The following is a 17,547-nucleotide window of genomic DNA, read 5'->3' on the forward strand; positions in this document are numbered from 1 at the left end:
CTGCAGCACTACAGCCTCTTGCTAGGACATCCCTGAAGGATACCAGTGAAGAGAAATCTTCCCAGTGGGTAGAACTTCAAACAGTGCACCTGGTTGTGCACTTTGCATGGAAGGAGAAACAGCCAGGTGTGCAATTCTGTACTGATTCCTGGGCTATAGCCAGTGGTTTGGCTGGATGGTCAAGGAGTCAGAAGAAGCGTGTTTGGAAAATTGGTGACAAAGAAATTTGAAAAAGAGGTATGTGGATGGACCTCTCTGAATGGTCAAAATGAAGATATTTGTATCCCATGTGAGTGCTCACCAACGGGGGACCTCAGTGGAGGAGTTTAATAACCAAGTGGATGAGATGACTCGTTCTGTAGACACCACTCAACCTCTTTCCCCGGCTACCCGTCATTGCCCAGTGGGCCCATGAACAAAGTGGCCATGGTGGCAGGTTACACATGGAGGTTAAACACGGGCTTAGCAACATGGACCTCCACTCACCAAGGCCGACCTGGCTACAGCCGCTGCTGAGTGCCCAATTTGCCAGCAGCAGAGACCAACACGGAGCCCTTGGCATGGCACCATTCCTTGGGGTGATCAGCCAGCCACCTGGTGGCAGGTTGATTATATAGGACATCTTCCATCACAGAAAAGGCAGAGATTTGTCCTCACTGGCACAGACACTTACTCCAGATATAGGTTTGCCTATCCTGCATGCAATGCTTTTGTCAAGACTACCGTCTGATGACTCATGGAATGTCTTATCCACCATCATAACACTACACAGCATTGCCTCTGACCAAGGCACTCACTTTATGGCTAAAGAAGTGCAGCAGTGTGCTGGTGCCCATGGAATTTGCTGTTCTTACCATGTTCCCTATTATCCTGAAGCAGCTGGATTGATAGAATGGTGGAATGGCCTTTTCAAGTCACAAATACAACACCAACTAGGTGACAATATTTTAGAGGGCTGGGGCAAAGTTCTCCAGAAGGCCATGTACGCTCAAAGTGTCCAATATATGGTACTATTTCTCCCATAGCCAGGATTCACGGGTCCAGGAATCAAGGGGTGAAGTGGAAGTGGCACCACTCAGCATCACCCCTAGTGGTCCACTAGCAAGATTTTAGCTTCCTGTTCTGTGACATTACGTTCTGCTGGCCTAGAGGTCTTAGTTCCAGAGGGAGGAACACTGCCACCAGGAGACACAACGATTCCATTAAACTGGAAGATTGCCACCTGGACACTTTGGGCTCCTCCTACCTTGAAGTCAACAGGCTAAGAGGGGAATTACAGTGTTGGCTGGGGTGACTGACCCAGACTATCAAGATGAAATCAGTTTACTACTCCACAGTGGAGGTAAGGAAGAGCATGCGTGGAATACAGGAGATCCATTAGTGCATCTCTTAGTATTACCATGCCCTGTGATTAAGATCAATGGGAAACTACAGCAGCCCAATCCAGGCAGGACTACAAATGGCCCAGACCCTTCAGGAATGAAGGTTTAGGTCACTCCACCAGGAAAAAAAAAACACAACCTGCTGAGGTGCTTGCTGAAGGCAAAGGGAATACAGAATGGGGAGTAGAAGAAGGGAGTCACCAATACCAGCTACGACCACATGACCAGCTGCAGAAATGAGGACTGTAACTGTCGTATTTCCTTTATTTTGTTTAAAAATGTATGTGCATGTATACACTTGTAATAAAAAAAAAAATTTTATCATTTGACATAAGATTTATTGACTTCATATCAGCATTTAAGTATTGCTGACTTTATGTAATAGCATTTGGGTTGGAGACTGGCACGTTTCCAGTTGTATGAAGGAAGTTGTATTATGTTAGCCATAATTATGACCTTATTGTCTTTATTTGAAGATTATGTATGATCTCAGAGGTGTGTATGAGTTCAAGTTGACAAGGGGTGGACTTGTGCCAGTTAATACTGAGCGTCAACTTGATTGGATTGAGGGATACAAAGTATTGATTCTGGGTGTGTCTGTGTGGGTGTTGCCAGAAGAGATTAAGATTTGAGTCAGTGGGCTGGGGAAGGCAGATCCACCCTTAATCTGGTGGGCACCATCTAATTAGCTTCCAGCAAATATAAAGCAGGCAGAAAAATGTGAAAATCCCAGCCTGCATCTTTCTCCCATGCTGGATGCTTCCTGCTCTCAAACATCAGAGTCCAAGTTCTTCAGTTCTGGGACTCGGACTGGCTCTCCTTGCTCCTCAGCTTGCAGACAGCCTACTGTGGGACCTTGTGATCATGTAAGTTAATATTTAACAAACTCCCGTTTATATAAATATATACACACACACAGACACACACACACACACACACACATACACATATATATACAATAGGATGTAGACATATCCTATTATTTCTGTCCCTCTAAGAGAACCCCGACTAATACGGGAAGGTCATTCTGACGCTAAAAGACAAGTATGGTGCATGCCCACTGCAGGTGGTTTCATATAACCCAGCTCTGGTACCAACTTCTATCCTTGTCAAGGCTCTCTCAGCTTTAGGAAGCAGTAAACTCAAGACCAGGAGTGATAGGGGTTGGACCCAGGATCCTCATAAACTCCCGCCAGCAGCAAAGAGTGAGACATGAGGGTCCCACCTGGGTACACCCTCCACACTCACTCCCAATGGAGACAGAAAGTCAAAGCCATCAGCAGAATCCAAGTGATGAGCTGAGCTGTCTCCCTTCCCTCAGGATGGCCAGTCTTGCAGGGGCTGAAGACAAAAGTTGCAAAGACTTTGTCTCAAAGAATAAGCAGGCAAAGAGAGACTGGCCCCCACCCCCACCAGCCTACCCCCGGCATATCCTGGAAGCTCCTACTTCTTTACGTGAAGTCCTACATCAAGACTTCTGGGAGGCAACCACAAGTTCCCCACGATGAAGCCAGACTTCATCCTCTTCCTCGGGTCCTAGGTTCCTAACTCCTTAGAGGCTGTCTATCTGCACTCCTGGATCCTTCCAAGATGGAAAACCACACAAAGAGGCCAGTCCATCTGTCTCCTGAGAAACTCCTACACCTTATAAAATCCTCTCCTGACACTCCAAGCCCCAAAAAGCCCACTTGGCAGGAGAGTACAGAGGCCAATTTCTGTCTCTGAGCCAGCCAGGGAGTGGGTGGCATCTGCCAGTCAACACTCTCTCTTTCTTTCCAGGCTTGTAATTACCTAAGACTAGGTAGAGGATGGGAAGGAGGGCTACCCCAGGGAAACACGCTAAAATTAAACCACAATGAGAGCAGGATGACTAAAGCTTCCCCTCGTCGATTAATTTGGACACACCACACTGGCCATCTCTTCTCAGAAATTAGACGAAACCTTTAGGGAAAAGGAGTGCTGTGTGCTACATAACCACACACTTGAGATATCAACCCCCCACCCTCCACCCCCTCCCCTTTCGCCTAGGGAAGAAAATAACAATAATAATTAAGCTGGTCTATTTATGGTTCTGGAAATCAGCCGTTCTGGGCCACACCTGCCAGGGTTGAGCTGAGCTGTGGAAGGACTCTGTGAGACGTCCCTAAGTCTGCCCAACTGTAGCGGGCGAGACGAGGGAGCTGCCAACATCTCTCCTTCGGGGAGAACACAAGGGCCATTTAGAACAGCTCGTTGGTGGGGTCAAGGAGAGGAAGCTAGAGACTCTGAAGGGCATTTCATGTCGTGAAATCCAGCCGGCAGCTCGGGCTCATTGCTCAGTGTAAGCCATACAGATTTATTTATATTTTGCACGAAAGAGGGAAATTACTTAGCCGTAGGGATCAATTCTTCAATCCAATGTTTCTAACATGGCAATAAATTTATTTCACCATCTCCTTTTTTCTTTTTCCTCTTCTCAAGCTTAAAGAAATAAGCCACCCTCTGGGGAGGCAAAGGGAGAGAGGACATTCAAAGCAAATCAGTACCCTGAGAAACCAGGTGTCCAACCAGGAAGCCACTCACTGAGGCAGCTGGCTTTGTGGCTCGAGCAGTGGAGGTTGGAGTCAGGAGACCCAAGTTCAGACCCTGGGTCTGCCCCTTTTCTGCAACATAAGAAACCCTGAGCAAGTCAATGCTCCATTTTGCAATCCCTGAAATGGGGATAGCTATTCCAGGCCCCGCTAGGTTGATGTCAGAAGTAAGACCGACCAGGTATATTCAGGCTTCCAGGTCAGCTCCAGATACAACATCAACATAAATGATTGAAGACGGATTTTAATCAGATTGGATGGTGTGATCCATAGCCTCTCTCTATCCAAGTTGCATAGATTGTGATGCTGCAGAGATGTCAAAGCTGAAGCAAGGAAATATCAGGGGCCATTTCCCAAGGCCAGAGAGTACTTGCAGCTCCCTTCCCTCACAGGGACAAAGTGAATGTGGGATGTTTATGACAGGTCTGGCCTAGGACACCAAAACCCAGGAGAGCCTCCAGCAGCTGGACAGGTGTGATGAATGATCCCCCCTGGCACGACTCACCTCTTCACTGGAGACAGGCTTGGGCTGATGTACGGTCCAGGTAAATGCAGCTTCTGGTTAACGTGATGCTGTGATGAAAAAACATTAGCATGAGATCGGCTTGGAGGAAACCATGTCACAGGGATGAGGGCCAGGGAAGTGACAGGAAGCTTTCTTCCTGGGAGATGCTTGAAGCGGGGGGGGTAAGGATGATCTGGACAGAGGCAACAACTGGACCAAGGCAAGAAGATGAGCAGGAAAGGGGACGCTGGGGAAATCACAGAAAAGTTCATCCAGGCCAGGGGCAGCAGCTCATGCCTGTAATCCCAGTACTTTGGGAGGCTGAGAGGGGAAGATTGTTTGAGTCTAGGAGTTCAAGACCAGCCTGGGCAACATAGTGAAACCCTGTCTCATCTGTCAAGACCTGTGCCAAGCATCTCCTCTTCCAGGAATTCTCACCTAGGGCTGTGTCCTTGCTCCAGAGAAACAATTGATCATACTCCTGGAAGGATCTTACTCCTTTATGGCAGCATTCAAGACCTCCACATCCGGCCCCAGCCTACCTTCATTCTTCTAGACTTTCATTCTCCAAACCCAGTCCTGACCACCCATTCCAGGCCTTTGCTCCAGACATTTCCTCCACGTGGAATGCCTCCCCTCCTCCATTTTCACCTATCAAGACTCTAAGGATCTCATTAAGTCCAATTCAAATGCCCCGCTTTTCTAGAATACCACCCTAGACCACCCAACCCCCTGAACTCCTGTCATCCTGCCACCCTGAATCCACAGAGCACTTTGTCCTTTGGATGGGGCTCCTTATGTAGCTTACCATGTTGCACTGATATTCATTCAAAAACAAATATTTATTAAAGGTGGATACACAAGCATGACATAGGCATACAATGGAATAACACTCCACAATAAAAAGGGAACAAATTACTAATACGCACAACATGGATCTCGAAAATATTATGTGGAGTCAAAGAAACCAAACACATGAGCTCTTCATAAGTAAGTTCAAGAACAGGAAAAACTAATCTGTGGTGATAGAAATCAGAAAAGCAGTTGCATCTGGCAACGAGGGGATTGACTCAAAAGGGGCCTGCAGAAATGGGAATTTTCTGGGATAATGAAAAGGTTCTGGTTCTGTGTTGTCCAATGCAGTAGGCATTAGCCACATGTGGCTATTCAGCACTGGAAATGTCGCTAGTCTGAACTGAAATGTGCTGTTAAGCATAAAACCTGGTTTCCAAAGACTTAGGATAGACAGAAGAATGTAAAACATCTCATTCATAAATTTTATATTGATTACACATTGAAATAACCATATTTTGGACATATTAGGTTAGGTAAGCATATTATTAATTTCACCTGTTTCTTTTTACTTTTTTTTTTGAGATGGTGTCTCACTTTGTCACCCACGCTGCAGTGCAGTGGCACAATCTAGGCTCACTGCAACCTCCGACTACTAGGTTCAAGTGATTCTCCTGCCTCAGCCTCCTGAGTAGCTGGGATTACAGGTGTGTGCCAACACCCCAGTTAATTTTTATATTTTTAGTAGAGATGGGGTCTCACCATGGTGGCCAGACTGGTCTCGAACTCCTGACCTAAACATGATTCTCCTGCCTTGGCCTCCCAAAGTGCTAGGATTACAGGCACGAGCCACCACACCCGGTCTCTTTTTACTTTTTTAATGAGGCTGCTAGAAAAATTTTAATTACCTGTGTGGCTCACATTATATTTCAGTGGGACAGTGCTACTCTAGATCTTGATTAGAATGTTGGTTGCATTAGGGTATGGGTTACGCATTTGCCAGAATTCATCAGAACTTTATGGTGCATATGGTGCATTTCATCATACGTAGATCATACCTTAATTATAAAACAAATTTTAGTGAGCACCTACCAAGTGCTGCCAGACGTTTGTATTAGGCATTGGTAATGCCACGCTGTAGAAAAAATACACCCAGTCCTGCTCAATCTACTCAGAGAAACTGACTGATTAATTCCTCTAAAAATGAATGTATTGTCTTGCCAAGCTGAAGAACGTTGAGGCCAAAACTGCATTTAGACACCTTTGCCACCCATCACTGCCTACCCGAGGGTGGGGTACATATTAGATGCTCAGCAAATTCTGATGCACTGGGTTGAACTATGGAACTAGTTAAAGTTCATTTTCTGAAACAGGCAGCTCAACAGAGGGTATCTGGAGAACGTTTCTGCCTTTGAGCCAGACCAACTAATGTAAGACAAAAGAGCTTTTTTCTTTCTGTAAAATTTCCAGGGGATAGAAGGGTCCAGTCTATCCCATTTTTGGCCTGCTCTTTGGAGATATAATCCTAAAGTATTAGTCATAAAATTTTTTGGTTAAATACTCTGAGCCTCATGAGTAAATAGTGTGAGAACCAGGGTAGTCAAAATTAGCCCCTCAAAAAAGTAGATTTGCTTATTTAAATTTGAGGGTGTATGTACAGGCTGCTTTTGCTTTCCAGAGACTTTGAAGTACAATGTTAGGAAACATCCCCACAGAACAGGTGTTCCCACCACAGTGGGTTTATTCATGTTTGTTAGTTTTTTAGGAAAGGTTTGTAAACAGGCTCCAGCTGGCTTTCCTGCCCAGTTCTTCAAGCCCTGGTAGAGGAGTTGCTCCTTGCCTCAGAGCTCGCTCTCTCCCCACAATATCCACTTCCACGCATCTTGGAACCAAAGGGGAACCACTCAAGCAGTCCCTCTTTGCTGATGAGGTTTTAAAGGAAGCCACTCCACGACCTGGTAGAAGTCACTTAAGTGTCTGGATCCATTAGAGACCACTGAAGTGAAAATCCAACTTGTAGCAGCTGTAGAAGGACCCTTTATATTAATTCACTTCAGGGTGGTTATTGACTTCTGTTCTGAGCTGAGCCTACACAGAGTACAGGGGCCCAGGAGACATATAGAAGGAACTAGGTCTCTGCCCTCAAGAATCCCAAATCTAGCAGTAGGAGTATAATGAGCACCGTTACCACCAAGTCACAGGTAAAAGGGCCCAAAGAGAGAATTGAGGCATACAGGGAAGGGTGGGTTCATTACAGCTATGGAGGACTGAACAACAGCTCCTGAGCACTTTCTGTGCCAGGCACTGTGCTGGGCTCTGAGTCTGGACACATGGCTTAGGGTGGTCTCTTGCTTCCTCCATACACCTTACCCTCCTCACAGCAGCCAGAGAGATCAACTGCAATCATAAATCAGATCATGTCACTCTTCTAGTTAAACACTTTCAATGACGTTCCATTGTACTTAGAATAAAGCTCAAATTTCTCAATGTTGTTGTCTTAGTCAGCTACTACTGTGTAACAAAATATCCCCAAAACAAGCCACAGTGGGCTAACAACATTAACACATTATCACACGTCCATCTGTTAGCTGGATCAGCTGATTTAGGCTAACAACCGTTCCGTATGCTTTGGACCAGCACATTAGCCTTGATGTGTTTTGCTGGTGATGCTGGCAGAAACAACATAGCAATTTAAAAGGTATGAATCCTAGTCCAGGCGCGGTGGCTCATGCCTGTAATCCCAGCACTTTGGGAGACCAAGGTGGGTGGATCACAAGGTCAGGAGTTCAAGACCAGCCTGGCCAACATGGTGAAACCCTGTCTCTACTAAAAATACAAAAATTAGCCAGGCATGGTGCAGGTGCCCATAATTCCAGCTATTCAGGAGGCTGAGGCAGGAGAATTGCTTGAAGCCGGGAGGCGGAGGTTGCAGTGAGCCAAGACCACGCCACTGCACTCCAGCCTGGGTGACAGAGCAAGACTCTGTATCAAAAAAAAAAAAAAAAAAAAAAAAAAGTGTGTATATATATATATATATATATATATGAATCCTCTTAAGGCCTAGGCTGGAACTTCTGCAGGAATATCAGTTGGCCAAAGTAAATCCTGTGGCCAAGCCCCAAGGCAAAGGACAGATGTCTTTACCCACAAAGACACTGAGGCAAGGCTGTGGATGCAGGGAGGGGTTGAGTTGGGGCCAGCAATGTCATCTGTAACCTGTCCTCTGCCTACATCTCCAGACCCACCTCGTATCATGTCCTTCTCTTCCTTTGTCCAATCACACCGGCCTTTCTGCACTCCCTCAAACACAACACACTTTCCTACTCCAGGGCTTTTGCACAATTCTTCCCTCTGCCTGAAAGAATCTTTTCCTTGTTCTTTGCAGGATGGCTTTCTCTCATCCTTCCGATCTCAGCTTAATGTCTCTCCTTAGAGACACTTTTCCTAACCTCCCAACTAGAGTGGACTCCACTTTTAATTTTCTCACAATGCCCTTCATCATACCCATCACAATTCGTACTTATATTTTTTAATCGTTCATTGTCTTTGTCCACATCAGACCGAAAGCTTCACAAGGAATGACGATGTGTCTGTTTCTTACACCAAATTGTATCCTCAATGCCTTTACAGTGTCTGGCACATAGTAGGTGCCCAGTTCATAAAGTGCCATTGAGGTTGCATTTGAGCTGATCTTTGCAAAATGGCTGTAATTTAAAAGGCAGGTGGAGAACAGGCATTCCAGGTATAAGAAACAGCCTTGGCCAGGCACTGTGGCTCACGCCTGTAATTCCAGCACTTTGGGAAGCCGAGGCGGGCAGATAACCTGAGGTCGGGAGTTCGAGACCAGCCTGACCAACACAGAGAAACCCTGTCTTTAAAGAAAAAAAGAAAGAAACAGCTTTAAGCCAGTGGTTCTCAATGTGTGGTCCACAGATCAGCACATGGGCATCAGCATCACCTAGGAACTTGTTAGAAACGCACATTCTTAGGCTCTGCTACTGATCTTTTAAATCAGGATCTCTGGGGGTGGAGCCCAACAATCTTTGTTTTAACCAGCTCTTTAGATGATTCTGATGTAGACTAAAGTTCAAGAACCACTGACCCAAACCAGACTTCAGCAAACTTTTTTCCTACAAAGGACAAGATTGTAAACATTTTAAGCTTTGTGGGTCAGATGGTCCCCGTTGCAGCCTCTGAACGCTGCAGTTGTCTTGTGAAAGCAGGCACAGATGATATGCAAACAAATGGGTGTAGTGAAATGAAATGACTTACAAAACACGCGCAGGTGTGGCTTGTGAGCTGTAGTTTTCCCGCTCCTGACCTCAGCAGAGCTACCCATGTCACAACATGTGCTTTTTAAGCTCACAATTCACATCTCTAGCTAACAGATGTAAAAGTTCAGAGCTAAACAAATTTCTTTTTTATAAAAATTCCATTTATTCAACAAATTAGTAAATGCCTCCTCGGCATTCAATATACAGAAATGAAAAAGATGTTATCAGCAACCTTCCAAAAAAGGCACACAAATTAGCTGAGCGCCTGTTATCAGCCAGCGACTGCACGTGCGCTGTACCATTTATTCCTCGCACAACCCTACCGCGATGCTGCTATCCTCCCCATTTGACAGTTAAGGAGACTGAGGCTCAGAAGGGCAAAGTGGCTTGCCCTAGGTCACACAGCCAGGATTCAGATCCAGTTCTGACCGATTGCAAAGCCAGGAATGTCTCCTAAGGGAAGGACTGGACAGTCAGTGCAGACTGGGCTTGTTTCATGAAAACCACTGTGGTGCATGTGTTTTTGTGACAGGGGGTACCTTCACACCATCAGGCCTGACCAGCAGCCCCACTGCCCTCCCTTCCTAATCCTGCCACCAGTACCTTCTCCTTCTGCCTTCAGGAAAATCAGCCAAGCGCAGTTGCTCATGCCTGTAATCCCAGCACTTAGGAAGTCTGAGGCAGGAGGATCATTTGAGCCCAGGAGACTGGCCTGGACAATATAGTGAGACCCCATCTCCACAAAAAACAAAAACTTAGCTGGGCATGGTGGTACATGCCTGTAGTCCCCAGCTTGGGAGGCTGAGGCAGGAGGATTACTTGAGCCCAACAGCTCGAGGCTGCAGTGAGCTGATTGCACCACTACACTCCAGCAACAGAGCGAGACCCTGTCTCAAAAAAATAAATAAAAGGAAAGTCAAATGCCACTTGTCCCATCTGCCAAAAGAGCTGTGAAATGAATCTGAAAGAAAGTGAAAAAATAAATCACAACTTTCCAATGTGTTGTGTGCCTCTTCTCAAAATGCAAGCTGGGGCTCCCTGGGAGATGGGGAGTGTCACTACTACTTAATAATATGCAAAGTAATATTTTAGGAAGAATGTGCTTTTTTGGATGAACACTGATTGAATCCCATCTTTCTGACCAGAGAGCTAAATCAAGCCTTTCAGGCAGGTGATTGAAACGATGCTAGAAGTCGATTGATTTCACTCAAACCCGCCCTTGTGAGAAGGGAACTAAGAGCTTTCCGCTATCTCAAGAATCATCAGATTAAGGAGAAGCTGGAGCTAATAAGGAACCAGAGAGGCTTGGCTGTTTCTGGTTCTGAAGAGGCTGGGATGGGGCCAGGAGCAGTGACTTCCCACCTCTCCCACCCAGAAACTTTCTCCTTCCGGCCAATATAATGTTTTTGTTTCAGGTTAGCTTTGCAGGAATAAATGCACGCATTTTCTGCAGTTAACTGGGGCGTGAAAGTGGCCATGGCTTTGGAGAAGCGACCAGTCTGCACGGCACTGTGCCAGGAAGGGACCCAGACTCCTGGGAGGCTGCTTAGTGAAACAGGAGGAGCTATGGAAATGTCCTCATCCTGGCTCTGTCTCTGCACAGCAACCACTAGTGCACTCTTGTGCCCTTGCGGCCTCTCCTGGCCCATCTGAGACCTGGTCCCAGGGAATTCTCCCTGGGAAGGCTCTGCCTTCCCCAGAATGGGAGGAACAGAGGACTTTCCAAAATGCTGCAGACATTCCAAATTATCTTTTTGGAGCGGTGGATCCTCGGGGACAGCTGACGATGCTCTTCCATCAGCCTCTTTCCAGAGCTATCACCTGTCTATCTTTACAAGGCCCCGACTGATACACTCTCTCTTTTCTCTCTTGCTGCCTAGCTCCTCCCCAGGGCCACTTCTTCCTCTTCCCCAAAGACAATGTCAAAACACCTCAGAGATGCTGGTCCGATGGTAGTGGGTTATCAGAACTTATTAACATTAGTGTTACTAAAGTTGGTATACAACCCCCCACTGCTAAATTTGACTGGCTTAAAAAAAAAAAAAAAACACCTCAGATTAACTGAAAGCTGTATCCAGAATATAATCAGTTTAGCTCAGCCAGAAGCCTCCTGCACCCCCTTCCACCATCACAGCCCCCGTGACAAAGACACTTTGCCAAATGGGCAGGAGAACCAGAGGGCAAGGCCCCAGAGCAGCGGCCTGGCAGGCCCAGAATGGCCTCCTTCACAGGGAACAGAATTACCCTGAGAACTTTGAAGAGCCACCCACATGTGGGTCTAGAAGGCAACCTTCTTGGAAACAAGTGACCTGCCTGGAAACAGGTGACCTCCCTGGTGACACCTGCGCTGCTTTGCCTGGACTGTGATGTGGGTATGGCCTGGCCCACGCCCACAGCAGCTTGCAATAGGCAAAAGCATCCCCACTGCTCCCCCCAAAACTGGATTAACCAAAAGCGAGACGGACGTGGGGCCTGATGGCCGCAAAAAAAATGCAGAAAGAGAATGTGACTAGATTGGATGTACCTGCCCAGAAAGGGGGTAAGACCTCATTTATCTTTTAACCCCAATAGCCTCCTCTGTGCCTGGCTCTGTGCAAGGAAGGGGAGAAAGGGAGAGGTGAAAAGAGACAGGAAATCAGGAAGGAAAAGAACTTCTTGGAAAGCACCTTGAGCCAGAGCTCAGAAAACTGAATCACAGGACAATGCAGATTCCTCAGGCACCAGACAAAAGGATCCTGGATCAGGTCTGGACTCAGGGGGCCAGCCAGCCCCTGGAGAGAAGCAAGATGCCAAAAAGTGTGCTGCTGACCTAGGAAATCCCCAGAAGGAAGATGGGGAGGAAGGTAGAGACACCAGAATGTGCATCCAGACCTGGTGGCAACAGTGGGGCTGGCAGGTGGGCAGGGGGCACAGTAAGGCTGCCACGTCCCCTTCCCACCCTCCCTCTGAACGCCACATCTAAAACCAGTCCTCTCGTGTTCATCTCTCTTGCTAGTTAGTACATCCTGTTCTTTTTCCTCATAGCACCCATCCCAATTTGTTTTCATTTTAATTATTTCAAAAACAACCATTTATTTAGAAAACAACAGAGTACTTATATGTGCCAGGCACTGTTCTAAGTGTTTTACAAATATTAATTCCCTTAATCCTCATAACCCAACCCTCTGAGATAAGTGCTATGGTTCATCCCATTTTACAGATGAGCAAACTGAGACACAGGAAATGAAGGAACTTGCCCAAGATCACCACAGCGAAAAAGCAGCAGAGCCAGGATTCAAACCCATGTGCTTCCTAAGGGCAGGGCTTAGATCTGTTTCATTCACAGTCTGGCAGGTAGGAGGTGCCAGATAAATTTACTGAATACAGAATCGAATGCTAGGACGCCGATAAGCTGACACAGGCGCAACTGCCTCTGAAGAGACATCTGGGGCCAGACAGGAGCCTGCTCCCACAGCTGTAGGATATTAGAAATGGGACAGAGTCTGCTCCCTGCCTGGTCCTTCTGCACCCTGAGCCAGGGTTGGCCTGGGCCCTAAGCCATGATGAGACCTCAAGAGGATCCCAGAGTCTGGCTCGACCCCTTCCTGGGGTCTGTGGGAACAGGAGCTTCTGCCTTCCTGTGGCTTCCTCTGCCCCCCTCCACCTCCTCCAATTAATTATGCTGTGTAATTAGATAAAGAATATTCATTTTTCATTAATGACAGTAAACCCTTGCTCTGTGGCTGAGTTCCTTATGTTTTAATTAAGCGGGGCTCCTGAAAGCCACGTGGCTCCTCTGCGAGTGCCCCCTCTTCTAATGAACAGTCACTTAGAATTTTAAGAAGTGAAGGATTCCTTCCCCAAGTTAATTACCTCAAAATTAGCTTAATCACAGCTCATTTAAACTTATCTAAACAACAGCGCAAGGAGTTCCAGGAAACAGAGGTTCTGACTTTCCTTGTTAGAGTCGAAAAAAAAAGTAATAAAAGTCCCCTCTAGTGGGTCACGGTGACCCCTTGGCCCATCAGCTGCAGCTTGCTCAGAGCAGGAATGTTTACAGTGTCAGTGGATTGACCCAGGGCTGGGGACATTTGGCCTCTTTCAAGGCCAATGGTCCATCTGTGACTGTCTGGGTTCCCGGGGGTGGGGGATAAGGGGTGCTAAGGACCCCCTCCTGTGGCTCTGAGAGAGAGGGAAAGCCCCAGGACTTGGGCTATCACTGCCCCTCCCATCCCCAAACACCCTTGCCTTTCCATACACTCTTAGGGCAGGTCATAACCAGAGTTGTGGCCTGGCCTGGCCCCTCCTACTGGGCTTGTACAGACCACAGTGTCTGTGCAGAGGAGGGGACAAGGAGCTGGAGAAGCACAGACCAGGAATTCCATCTCAACTCTCTGCAGACAAGGCCCTCACCAGCGCAATGCCTGACATCATAGAAAACCAATATGCATTAACTGAATGAATAAATTAATGAATGACCAACTGCATGGCCCTAGGATGCAGAGCCAGGATCAATAGAGGAAATTCCAGATTTTAGCTCACTACAAGCAAAGAACGATCTTCCAGGAAAATCTGCTTGGGCTGCTTTGGAAGAACATGTATGGAGGCCTCATTGTGTGGCAGGCACTGGGTTAAGTCCTTAACATCAAGTCTTGGACAGTCCTCACAACAGCCCTATGGCGTAAGGATGAGTATTATTATCATCTTCATGTCACAGGTGAAAAACTGAGGCACAAAGAGGTGACAGAACTTGCCCAAGGTCACACTGATAACAAATGGTGGCCATGTGCGGTGGCTCATGCCTGTAACCCCAGCACTTTGGGAGGCCAAGGCAGGAGTTCAAGACCAGCCTGGCCAAAATGGCAAAACCCCGTCTCTACTAAAAATGCAAAAATTAGCCAGGTGTGTTGGCATGTGCCTATAATCCCAGCTACTTGGGAGACTGAGGCACGAGAATTGCTTGAACCCAGGAGGCAGAGGTTGCAGTGAGCCGAGACTGCACCACTGCACTCTAGCCTGGGCAACAGAGCGACACTCCGCCTCAAAAACTAATAATAATAATAATAAATGGCAGGATTTAAGCCCTAACAGTCGGGCTCCAGAGCCTCTTAGATAAGGAGTAAGTTCCCTGAGCTGGGGGTTGTAAAAGCAGAGACTGTGGGACCAGACCGCAGATCTGGAGGATGCTCTAGAGGGGCCCTGGTTGTTGGAAGGAAAAAGAGGAGAATAGGCCACTCATGAACCCCCATTCTGTTGCAGATTGGAAGGATTTGAGGCATCCTGCATTTCCACCTGCCATGGGAATGCTGCTTAATCTCATCCTGTGGTTTGGAATGGTGAGACTGGAGCAAGACCTGCAGATAAGCACCAGCCCGCCCCACGGGGACCAGGCAGGCCAGCAGGAGGTACAGCTTCCCTTCCTCAGAGAACAGCCAAGTGGAGGCGGCTGTGCTCCTGTGCGGAGGGGGCTCGGAGATTATTTATCTGCATCCTCTGTTCCACACAGTTGGCTTTTCTCTGCCAACTCCCTGTAGGGGTGGCAATGCTAAAAAAGCCTAGAAGGGGCGGTGAGCCGTCTTAAAAGGCTTCTGAAAATAAGAGGCTGCCTTCCTGGTAGAGATAAATGGCTGTGGTAGCCCCATGCTCCCTGCCCCTTCTGCCCAATCCCAGGTCACCCTGGCTCACCAAAGGACTCTGTAGCTCCTGGCAAGGATCCAGAACTTGCCAGCCATTACCTGTCCCCTCCTCCAACACCCCCTCCAAGAGGCAGCACCACTGCGGAGACACTGTGTAATTCCAGCTGTCACTGCCCTAATTACACCCCACGGTCCTCCTCCCGCCGGCACCGTGCACCCCGCACCGCCTGCATAATGGGCCTTTTTTTAAAAGACACTCTCTCCTTTTCACGGAGGCCTTTTGAAGGCGAACAATCTCACACAATGTCGCTTAATCACAGCACTGCCTAGCTCTCCAGCAATTCCCAACCCCCAATCCCCAGTCCCCTTCCCTCTCTCACTCTCTTTTTTATTTTTTTACTTGAAAATCATCATAATTGTCATAATCACCCTGGAGTTAAGAGAAGGTACCTGGGACATTTCAATCAGTTATAAAGTGACCTAATAAAAGGTCAGGATGGTCTGCGGAGCAGGAGCCTGCAGGGAGGGAGAGAAAGACACACAATCACACAGGCGTGAGTACAGTGATGCGCATGCACACACACACCCCACACGGGCACACAGGCCACACACATGCACACGCCACCCCGAAGGCTGACAGCAAGGGAGTCAGAGACCCAGGCCGTTTCCTCCCGATGCTTCAGAACAAAGAGGGTCAGATCCTCTGGGAGAGATCCACCGGCCCCACCCACCCCAAGCCCTATAGAAAGCTCTCTTGCCTGTCCAAAGCACCCCGCAGGGAGCCTCACAGCAGTGATCAGGACTACAGGTATTGGAGGCCAGTCCCCTGCATCGGAGTTACTGCTTGGCCCCTTTCTGGCTCCCTATTTAATCTCTCAAAGCCTCACCATGCTCATCTGGGAAATGGAATAGCAAACAAACCCACCATAAAGTTCTGGAGAGGACTGAATGTCATGACCAAATTACCTACAACAATCTCTCTCTCGTCTGAACACGGTGCCTCATGCCTGTAATCCCAACACTTTGGGAGGCTGAGGAGGGAAGACTTCTTGAACTCAGGAGTTTGAGACCAGCCTGGGCAACACAGCAAGACTTCGTCTCCACTAAAAAAAGAAAAAAAAAATAGTCTTGCATGGTGACATGCACCTGTAGTCCCAGTTACCTGGGAGCCGGAGGCGGGAGAATTGCTTAAACCCAGAAATTCAAGACTGCAGTGAGCCGTGATCACACCACTGCACTGCAGCCTGGGCAACAGAGCAAGACACTAACTCAAAAATAAAAAATAAAATAAAATTATTCCTCTCTAGGTTCAGTGTATTAATGTATTTCCTTCATGGCATTAACAATCTGAAATACATTTTATAGATATATAAAGCTGCTTAATACACACACCTCCTCCCACGCGGCTATCACATCCTTGAGGGAAGCTTTAGTCACATCTAGTGCATATGAGATCAAAGAGCACAAACACCAGAGCTCAACTTGCCAAGTTCAAATCCTGATGCCAACACCTACCAGCTGTGTGATCTTGGGTTAATTACTCAACCTCTCTGTGTCTCAGTTTTCCACAGCTGTAAAATCAGGATAATAATAGTACCTACCTTTAGGGCCGTTGTGAGGATTAAAGAAGGTATTATACATTAAGTGCTTGGAATGGTGCCGGCTCATAGTAAACACTGTTTACTAAAGTTGTGGCATTATCCCAAACGCTTCTAACAATGCCTGCCATCAGGCAGACACTCAATAAAGATCTGTTGAGTGGATAACGCGTGCACAGCTCTTAGCACTGAGTTTATACATGGCAAGCATTCAATACATGTCAGCTATTATTATCATGTTCATCACCATTATTATCATTACTGGGCATGGCTCTCGCCCTCCCCCCTTCCCCCGGGACCACTGTCCCCACTGTTCAGATGAGCAGTTGAGGCCAGGAACAGCTTGCCACAAAAGTCCTCCCAGACTGGGGCAGTCAGGACCCAACCCCTGTTCTCCAGGCCTCAGCGCTTTCCCTGCACAGAAGCCCCACCTGAGCTGCTGGTGCCAGAGGTGTTTAATAAACACATGTCCCTCCTGAAGACATTCGCCTCTTGGCCGCTAAAGCCTGAAGTCCTGTCTGCTTTTGATGTGTCGGGAACTCCTAGGAATGGTCTCTTCCATTTAGAGGCTGGGCCATCTGCCACCAGCCCAGAGCTGCTGAGAGTCAGCGAGGAGCAGGAGCAGGGTGTGAAAGGATTTTGTGCTCCTTGAAGCAGCACAGGAGCGGGAGGAAGGGCACAGCCATGTCAGACCTCTTCCCCCACCCACCTGTAAGACCCCGTGGTGAGACAAGAGCTGTCAGCACCATGCCGGAAATAAACACCAAAGCCAGCACCTCCGGAGAGGCCAAGTCCAGGTCCTCAGCAGAAG

Source organism: Aotus nancymaae, unplaced genomic scaffold, assembly GCF_030222135.1.
Source record: "Aotus nancymaae isolate 86718 unplaced genomic scaffold, 86718_ANA_hifiasm-v0.15.2.pri h1tg000007l, whole genome shotgun sequence".
NCBI lineage: Eukaryota > Metazoa > Chordata > Mammalia > Primates > Aotidae > Aotus > Aotus nancymaae.